Below are 11,788 nucleotides of genomic sequence, written 5' to 3'. Positions count from 1 at the left end.
CAAACGTATGGCCAACTCATCTTTGACAAAGCAGGAAAGAACATCCAATGGAAAAAAGACAGTCTCTTTAACAAACGGTGCTGGGAGAACTGGACAGCAACATGCAGAAGGTTGAAACTAGACCACTTTCTCACACCATTCACAAAAATAAACTCAAATGGATAAAGGACCTGAATGTGAGACAGGAAACCATCAAAACCCTAGAGGAGAAAGCAGGAAAAGACGTCTCTGACCTCAGCTGTAGCAATCTCTTACTTGACACATCCCCAAAGGCAAGGGAATTAAAAGCAAAAATGAATTATTGGGACCTTATGAAGATAAAAAGCGTCTGCACAGCAAAGGAAACAACCAACAAAACTAAAAGGCAACCAACGGAATGGGAAAAGATATTTGCAAATGACATATCGGACAAAGGGCTAGTATCCAAAATCTATGAAGAGCTCACCAAACTCCACACCCGAAAAACAAATAACCCAGTGAAGAAATGGGCAGAAAACATGAATAGACGCTTCTCTAAAGAAGACATCCGGATGGCCAACAGGCACATGAAAAGATGCTCAACGTCGCTCCTCATCAGGGAAATACAAATCAAAACCACACTCAGATATCACCTCACGCCAGTCAGAGTGGCCAAAATGAACAAATCAGGAGACTATAGATGCTGGAGAGGATGTGGAGAAACGGGAACCCTCTTGCACTGTTGGTGGGAATGCAAATTGGTGCAGCCACTCTGGAAAACAGTGTGGAGGTTCCTCAGAAAATTAAAAATAGACCTACCCTATGACCCAGCAATAGCACTGCTAGGAATTTACCCAAGGGATACAGGAGTACTGATGCATAGGGGCACTTGTACCCCAATGTTTATAGCAGCACTCTCAACAATAGCCAAATGATGGAAAGAGCCTAAATGTCCATCAACTGATGAATGGATAAAGAAATTGTGGTTTATATACACAATGGAGTACTACATGGCAAAGAGAAAGAACGAAATATGGCCCTTTGTAGCAACGTGGATGGAACTGGAAAGTGTGATGCTAAGTGAAATAAGCCATACAGAGAAAGATAGATACCATATGTTTTCACTCTTATGTGGATCCTGAGAAACTTAACAGAAACTCATGGGGGAGGGGAAGGGAAAAAAAAAAAAAAAAAAAGGAGGTTAGAGTGGGAGAGAGCCAAAGCATAGGAGACTCTTGAAAACTGAGAACAAACTGAGGGTTGATGGGGGGTGGGAGGGAGGGGAGGGTGGGGGATGGGTATTGAGGAGGGCACCTTTTGGGATGAGCACTGGGTGTTGCATGGAAACCAATTTGACAATAAATTTCATATATTGAAAAAAATATACACAGACAAGCTCAACTTCAGGAGTCGGAAATCTTAACGTGGTTCTTTCAAGGAGTAACTTGAACTTCCATTTTCATTTAACTTAACCCCCTCCCCACCATTCCCAGATTTTGTTAAGCTCAAAGTTTTTTATTGGTCATCCTGTCATACCTCTCCCCCTAATAATTACATACTTGAAATATATTATGGTATATTGCATATATTATACATATATGTGTATATATACACACATACATACACAGAGAATACTTTTATAAAAGTTCACTGTGACTATTGGCTCTAAAAGTTAATTTTATTCCCTTCTGGATTGAGTTATCATTATAATCATTAGTAGTAGGCAATCAATACATGTAACCCAATGTACTACAAATGTTGATAATTATTAAACATAAAAACTAAAACTTCATTGGAAATGCATCTTTTAATGGGATGGATAGAGCAGGTTTTACTTATTTATTCAATGAGTTTATATATCTCAAGATGACTCTAGCTTGTTTCCACCAGTCAGGGCTCAACATCAATTCAATTTCCATTTTTCATTTTTATAGATGTAGGCATGGCTACATACAGACCATGCCTTTCACAAAAGGCACCACCTTTCACAAAAATAAATAGAAGGAGATTGTAAGACGTTTTCTAGAGCAATGCTGCACACTTCTTTGAACACTGTTTGAGTTATATGCCAAATATAACCTAGTGTCTATTCTTATAGAAATGTGGGGGTTTTTTTAAGTTTTTTTTTTTTATGTTTATTCATTTTTGAGGGACAGAGACAGAACGTAAGCAGGGGAGGGTCAGAGAGAGAGGGAGACAGAATCTGAAGCAGGCTTCAGGCTCTGAGCTGTCAGCACAGAGCCCGACAGGGGGCTCGAACTCACAGACTCTGAGATCATGACCTGAGCCGAAGTCGGACGCTCAACCGAGTGAGCCACCCAGGCGCCCCTTTTACAAATGTTTTAATCCATCTGACAATCCTATCGTATCCCCTTCAATTTTGTTGAAAGCAACAAAACCTTCCCATACCTGCAAAAGGATTCGCTACTTGGGTCACCGTCACTACTCACTTCTTCAATGCCCGCACTAAGCATTTCTAAGTGCTCCCTTATCCCAGGCTTTAATTCCCAGGCTGGATTTGGGGGGAAAAGGATGCTCCTCTGTGAGCTAGGACAGCAGCGGAGAAAGCGAGCCAGGCACACGAGGTGAGGATCTGGAAACAGAGTCCCTTAAGCAGTGTCTCCACCTTTCTTCATTGTCCCCCACCCCCCCATGGAGACTTTCTAGACTTTTTTTCTTCCCAATCTCCCCTCCATCAAGTTTTAATGCCACAGACACACTAAATCTGTTCGTGCACTTTGGCTCTTTGGAGGGCTACAAACCACCCCCCAAGAAAGAAGTTTTGCCCCGTTGGAAGCATTATCACCTCCATTGGGAATGGACGCCTTGCAAGGATCCTCATGGACCCCCTGGGAACAATCCGTGACTCCAGATGAAATGTGTGCCCCTTTGAAGCCCCTTTGAGGCTCCTGCCAGGTGGCCATGCTCTCTCTTCAACCATCCAGACTCTCTGACAGCCAGAAACTCTCTTCCTGCCCCCTGGTCCAGGTCCCCCCCCACCTGGCACGTCCCTAGCACCTCCCACAGCACCGCCTGGACTTGCCACAAGATACTGAAATGGCCAAGTTCTTTATCAAGGCCGCTGCTGCATGGTTCTCTGCAAGTGCAGAGGCCACATCCGCTGTGTCCACTGTGAAATCTTCATACCTAGCACGCAGCTCAGCACAGAATAATCATTAATGAAAGAACAGATCAACCCATACTTGCCTTCTTCCCGGCAACCCTCACACCCCCACACCTGTACTGGCTAGCTACTGAAGGATAGCCAGCTATCCCCAAGCCCAGTGACTTAAAACAATAACCATTCATTGAGCTCACGATTCTGCAAGTCAGCTGGGCAGTTCTTCCAGTCTGGGCCGGCTTGGTTGATCTCCTCTGAGTTCTCCCGAACACCTGTGGTCCGCTGGTGTGTTGGCTGGGGCCTCCAGGGAGGGCCTCATCTGGGACAGCTCATCTCTGCTCCCACGTGGTCTTCCCATCCCACAGGCAAGCTGGGGCTTATTCACATCCTAGTCACCACATGGTTCCCCAGCAGCGAGAGAAGGAGAACCCCAGTGCACAAGCACCTTCAAGTTGATGCCCTCATCCTGTTTCTTATCGGTCCGTTGGCCAAAGCAAATCGCATGGCCACTCCTGATTCAAGCTGCAGAGAGAGACTATGGAAGACTTTATGGCCATTCCTTGGGATCTGCCACCCCTCACCACCAGCACCAAAGCCAAAAGCTGCTGCCCTTTGTGACTCGTTTTCCTACACTTGGTTCCCTGCAGTGTTCCTTTTGGCATGATTTCACCAGGATATTCCAAGAGCCCATTCCCCAATTCTCACCCCTCAAGGACCACCTCCACCTCCCACTCCGTCAGTGGTCCCATCTCCTTACATCTCTAAATTCTCCCCGCTCTGCAAGCCAGGAGCCACCCTCAGGGTTCAGACCTCCCAGCACTCAAACTCAGCCACAATTGGGAAACAGTGGGTGGGTAAACTGTGAACAGTGAGCCTTACCTGAGTTCCCAAAAGCTCTCCCAGGACACTTTATTACTCAACCACTGAGTTTAACAAGTTCTCTGTTTGCAGACAGAGCAAGATGATTTCTCTGACATTGAGCTTAGCAAGGTTTGGATATTTTCTATCTGCCTTTCTCTCTGGGGGCTCAACAGCCATTTGTGCGCTGGCCTGGAGAGGTGCCTCACTTGAATGGTACCACATTATTGCAAGAGTTGTTGTTACTGGAGGCATCTTCCCCCCCACCCCACACTCGTGTGTTGATCTTTAAGTAAAAGCCTACCAGGTGTCACCATATTCATAACCTACTATTAATGATAGTAGCTGAGTCCCCCACATCAGAACTCTGGCGATGTTTACCCAGAGCTATAAATCAAATACCTTGATACGGTAGGATTACATCATCTTTCACACCATGACCACTGAGTCATCAGAGCACTCAAGTAGCACCATAATTATATTATTTATTTATTTGTTCACCTGCTTCACTGTCTTTCAGTGCCTGATACATAGAAGGTGCTCGATAAATACTTGTGGAATGAATAAAAATGATGAGAAGCTCAGGAAAGAACCACAAAGACACCAAAGAGGGTGCTGAGATACAGCCACAGGGGAAATTTACACACGGTAATGGGGGAGAACTTTTCTAAGGAGCTGAGGTTTCAACTAAGCCTTAAGGGGGAAGGCTGAGTCAGGAAAGGGAACAGCAGGTGCACAAGCCAGCAGAGGCAGAGTTTGGGCAGGTTAGGGAGAAGAAAGAAGGCAGGGCTAGAAGAAGCGTCATGGGTAGGAGAGTGGCACAAAATGACTAGGAGAGGGGAGGAGGAGCCAGACCACATAGAGTCTTGAGGCTTGTGAGCCATGGGAAGGAGTTGGGCTTCATACCAAGGGGAAGAGGGGGCCTTGAGGGTTTTAAGGGGGGTGTCGCAAACGGCCCATTTTATGTCTGAGGGAGCTACCTTGGAATGAAGCTCTCCCCGCTGTACAGATTCTTATACTCTCTTATGAAGACCTTAGTCCCAGCCCCTGGCTGGCTCTTAAAAACGCTTGGATCTGGACCACTCAGCCAATGAGCCTCCAGGTTTTCTGGAGGGGAATCTTGTATAAAGTGTCCAGCTTTCAGAAACGATGTTGAGGCACGTGAGTTCTGCGGGCCTTTCACTGTCCCCAAATTTTCTAACTTCTACTCTGGAATTAATCTAGCGTCCCAGAGATAGATAATTGGACCGTACGATTTGGGTTTCATGGAGTTTCACATCGGCATTAAGGCACAGGTTTGTGTCAGAGGGCCCTGGGGCAGGCCCTCCATAGCCCGGCCCCCAGCATTCACAGAGATCCCACTGACGAGGCCCAGGAGAAGCTTCTCGGGGCTCTATGTAGGAAGGGGTGTGCCTCTCTGGAGCACGAGGCTGGCTGTGATTTTCTGGAAGCTGGAGCGTGTTTCTGTCTCTGTGAGGACTTGTGGGAGTCAGATTTGCAGCCCAGCAGTACCTGCGCACACCTGGGGCACCTGGGTGGCTCAGTCGGTTGAGCGTCTGACTTCAGCTCAGGTCATGATCTCACGGTTTGTGAGTTCGAGCCCCACGTCGGGCTCTGTGCTGACGGTTTGTGGAGCCTGGAGCCTGCTTCTGATTCTATGTCTGTGTCTCCCTCTCTGAGCACCTCCCCCGCTTGCACTCTGTCTGTCTAAAATAAACATTAAAAAAAATACACACATCTGAGGGCCTTTCTTAATTTTTTAAACTTATGTTCCACTCCCCAAAGTATTTATTTTTGCCGTTTGTGATGAAGGAGTTTTATCAGCTGTCTCAATCCTTTCTGTGGAACGAGGAGGGATATAAAAAAGTAAACTAAAATTAAAATATTTTACCCACAGAAGACATTTTATACAAAACCGTCTGTACCTCCCCCCAAAAAAGTAAAAAAAAAAACTCTAAAATGAAGATATAGTTTGATTCTGCTTTGAACTTCATAAATTTTCTGATATTATGTAAACATAGTCTCCGTGCAGTGGAACAAACACAATCAAAATGACCCCACACTGGGTGGCCGATGACCTAAAAGCTTTCCAATTTCTTTCTCTCTTGCCCATCTGGGATTATTACAAAAGCCAGAAATCCAGGTATTTTATTTCCTAGCCCTTCTTGCAAGGAGGCCAAGTTCCAGGGTGGCCAGATTTAGCAAATAAAAATAGGGGACACCCAGGTAAACGTGAAGTTCAGACAAGCAACATACAACTTTCTTAGTATAAATATGTTCCACATTACATGGGACATACTTATACCTTAACAATTCCGTGTTGCTTGCCTGAAATTCAAATTGAGCTAGGCACCCTGTATCTTATTTGGCAATGCTACTCAGTTCCCACCATGAGATATAGGCAACGTATATTCAGGCACATTTGGGAACAAATTCATTCTGAATAAAACGATGGAGACCACTGAAGAAAAGACTCACCTTTCTTCCTACCCGTGAACGCAGCTGTGATGCCTGGCAGTCTAGCAGCTACTTTATGATCATAAGGTAACAAAGAAAAGATTGAGAGTCAACATCTTGATGAAGACAGAGCACAAAGAGCAAACTGAGGTCCTTCATGATATTCTCCAATATTTTATTACTGAAATTGAAAGCATTCCAGATACCCCCTGATGTTTTGGGTTTTTGTTTGACTGGGTTTTTTTTGGGGGGGGGGGCGGGGGGTTGTTTCATTTTTGTTTTTTTAGCCATTTCTGCTACTAGTTATTCAAAAGCCTCACAAAGAACTGTTAAGATTTTGGAGAAAGGGGTCACTCTTCATCACTGACATCTAGAACGGCCCCCAAATGGGAAACAAGCCAATCTGATAAATGTGGAAGTTTATCAGGAATAAATGAGCCCTGCTTGGGATTTTCCTTCTCCCTCTCTCTCTCTCTGCCCCTCCCCCACTTGTACTGTCTCTCTCTCAAAATAAATAAACTTAAAAAAAGTTTTAATTTAAAAAATGAAATGAAGTTGGTAGGTACTTTAATGGACATTTCATAACACAATGGTCAACAGTAATGGTGTTATCATTTGCCTTGAACAGAAGGTAATCCAAAAAAATAAATTCTAGGGAAAAGAGAAATATAATGGAAGCAAAGCAAGGTGTTTTGAATTTTAGCCAGATTCTGTGGCTGCCTCAGTTCACAAAGTGCTAACGCACTGATAAAAACCAAAACCAAAACATTAGGAACAATCTGCCACAGTGCAAATGAAATGTGTCCAAGAGCAATACTCACTTTTCCTACTAGTAATGTGCTATAATATTTTCTATTCTATTCTGCATCTTTCTAAAATAGTGGTTTTGATCCATTACATGGATTCACCACGTGGCTTGGTCCCACAGCTTCAAAACCACTGGATGAATGAATGTTACAGAAGTGTTAAAAACACACCGGTACCTGGAGCACCTGGGTGGCTTGGTTGGTTGGGTGTCCGACTTCAGTTCAGGTCATGATCTCACGGTTTGTGGGTCCGGACCCCGCGTCGGGCTCTGTGCTGACGGCTCAGAGCTTGCAGCCTGCCTCGGATTCTGTGTCTCCCTCTCTCTCTCTGCCTCTCCCTGGCTTGTGCTCTCTCTCAAAAATAAATAAAAACATTAAAAAATTTTTTTTTTTCAAACATACCAGTACCAGCCTGAGAGCTTCCCTTGAACTTTATTTTTGAGAAAGAGAGAGAGCACTTGAGCAGGGGAGGGGCAGAGAATCCAAAGCAGGCTCCAGGCTCTGAGTTGTCAGCACAGAGCCCGACGCAGGGCTTGATCCCACAAACTGTGAGATCATGACCTGACCCGAAGTCAGATGCTTAACCGACTGAGCAACCCAGGCGCCCCGTTCTCTTTGAATTTAAGACTCAAAAGATCCCGGAGGTGGGAAGGGGAGCAGCTTCCTCGCTGCCGTCCTGCACGTGCAGGTTCAGGTTCCCGGCCCCAGGCAATAGCCATGGACAGACCTTCTGTTTCCTGACTGGGGAGGCTTCCTGGGCCCTATTCGTCTGTATAACTGGATTAGTATCCTGTGGCTGCCGTAACAAACCAGCACAAACTCAAACACTGGTGGCCTCAAACACTAATATTCTCTTACAGATCCAGAGGCCAGAAATTCGGAATCCACTTCACTGGGCTCAAGTTGTCAGCGACACTGATTCCTTCTGGAAGCTCCAAGAATCTGTCTTCTTGCTCTTCCCAGCGTCTAGCGGCCGCCTACGTTGTCGGCTTTGCCCTTTCCTCATCTCCAAAGTGCACCGCTGTTCTCTGTCTCCACCATCACACCTCCTTCTCCTCCCACCCTCCCGCCTTCCCTTGTAAGGACCCTGTGACTGCACTGGGCCCGCCTGGATAATCTCCCCATGTCGGTCAAGGTCCTTAGCTTAATCGCACCTGCGAACCCCATTGGCCATATGAGGTGAGACATTCACAGGTTCAAGGGACAGCAGCAGACGTTTCAGGGGCCTTCACCCAGCCTGCTGCAATAACCAAGATAGGCTCAGGCAGGCACGTGCCTCAGCTGGAGGTGGAGGCCGAGGTCAAGGTGCCAGGTGTGACATCAGTTGCCACAACACAAGCACGCGGGAATAAACCCCCAAATGGACGCTGGGGTCTGAGCGGAGTCTGACTCACAGGGAGCAAGCCAAGGCTGGAGGAAGATTCGGGAGCTTTGGTTCTGGCTGACGTGGCGGTGAACCAGAGCCCTCCCAGGGGAGCAGCACACGAGCAAGTGCAGAGGACCAAAGGCAACTGGCAACAGAGATTTATTTAAACGGTAAGCCAACGGGCACAGCAGGTGGTGCGACAGCCCTGGGAAGTGAGGTCTGTCAGGGTGTGGGACGAGCCCAGGGCTGGCCACCGCCCAGGAAACATGGCCAGTCCACTCTGGGAAGGTTGGTGGCAGCAGCTCCCAGCTCGGCCTGGGCTTCCAATAGATTAGTAAGTGATTTCCTTCAAACCTGAGGAGGGGAAACACACAATACTGTTAGCAGACTCACACTGTAGGGCAGAGAAAGCAGGCAGCGGCAGGAGGACGAGGCCCTGCTGGACCCCATGCCCCTGGCGACCGGCTCGGGGGCACGGGCCACACGCCTCGTCGTGGCAGCTCTGGTCTCTGGCGTGGTACGAGATCAGCCGCGAGGAAACAAGAGACTGGACAAGGCTGCGTGTGCAGGGGTGACAAGGGGATTAAGAGAGCACGGTCACAGCTCACGGGCTCTCTGCAGGTAACACCCAAAGTCTACCCTTTCAGTAATGAACTCTGAGCAAGTGCGGACACGGGGTGGTTCTTCACCTCACACATACAGCACCGTGTCACAAAGCTGCCCTTGACACAGAGGTGTTCGGTGTATTAAAAAACTTTATAAAAACTAGAATCAGGGGCACCTGGGTGGCAGTCGGTTGGTCGTCCGACTTCAGCTCAGGTCATGATCTCACCGCTTGTGAGTTCCAGCCCTGCATCAGGCTCTGTGCTGACAGCTCAGAGCCTGGAGCCTGCTTCGGATTCTGTGTCTGTCTCTCTCTGCCCCCCCCCCCCCCCCCCCCGCAACTCGCACACTGTGTCTCTCTCTCAAATACAAATAAACATTTAAAAAATTATAAAAAATAAAAACTAGAATCGGCTTTGCAGTATTCCGGACAAACTACGTTTCCAAAAGTGTGGGAAAGCTGAGTCAATCTGGACATAGCCTCAGGACAGAATTTTTATAAAGCTGTTAAAATTATCCTCAGTGCAAGTTTTTCACAGCAAGGGGAGATGGCTGTCATAATACTAAATGGAGAAGATCAGGACTCCAAGTTACACAGCACAGGAAGTCAGTTCTGCTAAAAAGAGCACGTAGCTAGAAAAAGAGTGGAAGGAAAGAGCTACTAGGGTTGTCTCTGAGTGACAGGCGCGCAGGCAATCTTCCTCTTCTTTTAGAAGCTTTTCCTCTTACGTTTTAGAAGCTTCCAAAGTCTACTAAGAATCACGTTGTTTTTAAAATTGGGGGGGGAGGGGAATGACAGTATAAAACCCCACTCATAAATCATTTTAAATAAAAAGACACATTTAAAAGGATTTTTTGGGCTGAACTGCTCGGTAAATTTATAAACTACTGGAATGATAAGCCCCAGGGGGAAGACTGACAGCTACATATCAACATGGGATTTTCGCACAGGAGAAAAGTTCTGCCCTCGCTCCGTCAAGTTCTGTGTTTCGTGTGGGCTCCCTGCCTCAGGCTGTATTTCATTGGACCGGCTGCAGGATGACCTCTGCAGGAAGTCTGAAGGGCGGCTACTCCAATCAAGGCCAAAACTGGGATCTAACATGGTCTCCACGAGGCTCTGAGAGATGCCCTAGGGGATGACCCCCCCCAGAAGAAGTGAGACCAACATGGGCCCCTTGTAAATGAGGAACTGGGTCAAGACCAAGGAAACAAGAAACACAGAGGCGAGGATCCATGCTCCCTCCACAGCCTTCTTCTGCCAGGCTAGAGGACTTCACCTTAATCATAGGAGGTAAGAGGTGGGGTGCCTAGTGGCTCAGTCAGTTAAGTGTCTGACCTCGGCTTGGGTCACGATCTTATGGTTCATGGGTTCAAGCCCCACGTCAGGCTTTGTGCCAACAGCTCTCAGCCTGGAGCCTGCTTCAGATTCTGTGTCTCCCTCTGTCTCTCCCCTTCCCTGCTCACACACTCTCTCTCTCTCAAAAATAAACATAAAAAAGAGGCAAGAGGGAGAAATTCGACCCGCAGCTGCAAGGGTTTGCTGGAGACACAGATGAGGACATATCCTCATATGTGTCTAGGTTATGTCTAGCAAACCTGGTTATAAGGTGATTAACGAGACAAACAGTGGTTACTTTTATTAAGATTACTGCTTTCAACTCTCAAGGTCTTTTCCCTTCCAACTGAGGAAATGCCACGAGACTGCTAAAGCGTCGTAGGTTTGTTAGTGTGGTCCACATGACTTATTTGAACAATTCACCGGGTTTCTGTGCTATGAAAACACGGAGGAGGGGACAGCTAGTTTTCTGCATAGGCTCATGAACACACACATACGATACTCCAGTTTTTCCAGGCATGTCTTATATTCTTTGGAGAGAAAAAGGTCCCCATTTCTAGGTCCAATCAACAGATGTAAAACCACGTACCTAGTTCACTTCCTCCTTTGCTTGCCCAACAAAGGCAGTAATGTTTCATGAGCTGTTCGAGCAGCTCCATTTCATCCAGGAATTCAAGTGACTCTATTCTGGGGAGAGAATAAAAAACAGTATGAATTTATGCAAATGAAAATGAACATGATGACCGAAAGTTTAGGGATATGGAAAGATGTTCATATTTATACTAAGAGGAAAGAAGGCTATGAAATAGTGCATATGGTATGGTTCCATTTTACTTTTGTTGTACAAAAATATACCATAAGCAAAGTCAAAAGACAAATGAGAAACTAGAAAAAAATATTAGTATACAAATGACAAAGGGTAGATTTCCTTGCCATGTAAAGAGCTGGTACACGTCATGAGAAAACCTTTTATAATTTTTTTTTAAATTAAAAAAAAATTTTTTTTACGTTTATTTTTATTTTTGAAGGAGAGGAGTGTGAGAGTAGGGAGAGGGACAAAGAGAAAGGAAGACACAGAATCCAAAGCAGGCTCCAGGCTCTGAGCTGTCAGCACAGAGCCTGACGCAGGGCTCAAACTCACGGACTGCAAGATCACGACCTGAGCCAAAGTCGGATGCCCAACGGACTGAGCCACCCAGGCGCCCTCCTTTTTTTTTTAAGTAGGCCCCACACCCGATGTGGGGCTTGAACTCACGACCCTGAGATCAAGAGTCAGTTGCATG

At 46.5% G+C, this 11,788-nt stretch overlaps 1 long non-coding RNA gene across 1 annotated transcript; it reads right to left on the bottom strand.

The window, feature by feature from the left end:
* Positions 1–8,709: 8,709 nt before the first annotated feature.
* On the bottom strand, positions 8,710–11,782 carry LOC125927980 (uncharacterized). The gene is made up of 2 exons (XR_007459516.1): positions 11,095–11,782; positions 8,710–8,920 (listed from the first exon to the last, which is right to left on the bottom strand). It is a non-coding gene; the product is annotated as an uncharacterized LOC125927980 (long non-coding RNA).
* Between the last annotated feature and the right edge of the window lie 6 nt (positions 11,783–11,788).

The sequence above is a fragment of the Panthera uncia genome, chromosome E3, assembly GCF_023721935.1.
Source record: "Panthera uncia isolate 11264 chromosome E3, Puncia_PCG_1.0, whole genome shotgun sequence".
Taxonomy (NCBI): domain Eukaryota; kingdom Metazoa; phylum Chordata; class Mammalia; order Carnivora; family Felidae; genus Panthera; species Panthera uncia.
This window is presented reverse-complemented; position numbering and strand designations above follow the sequence as displayed.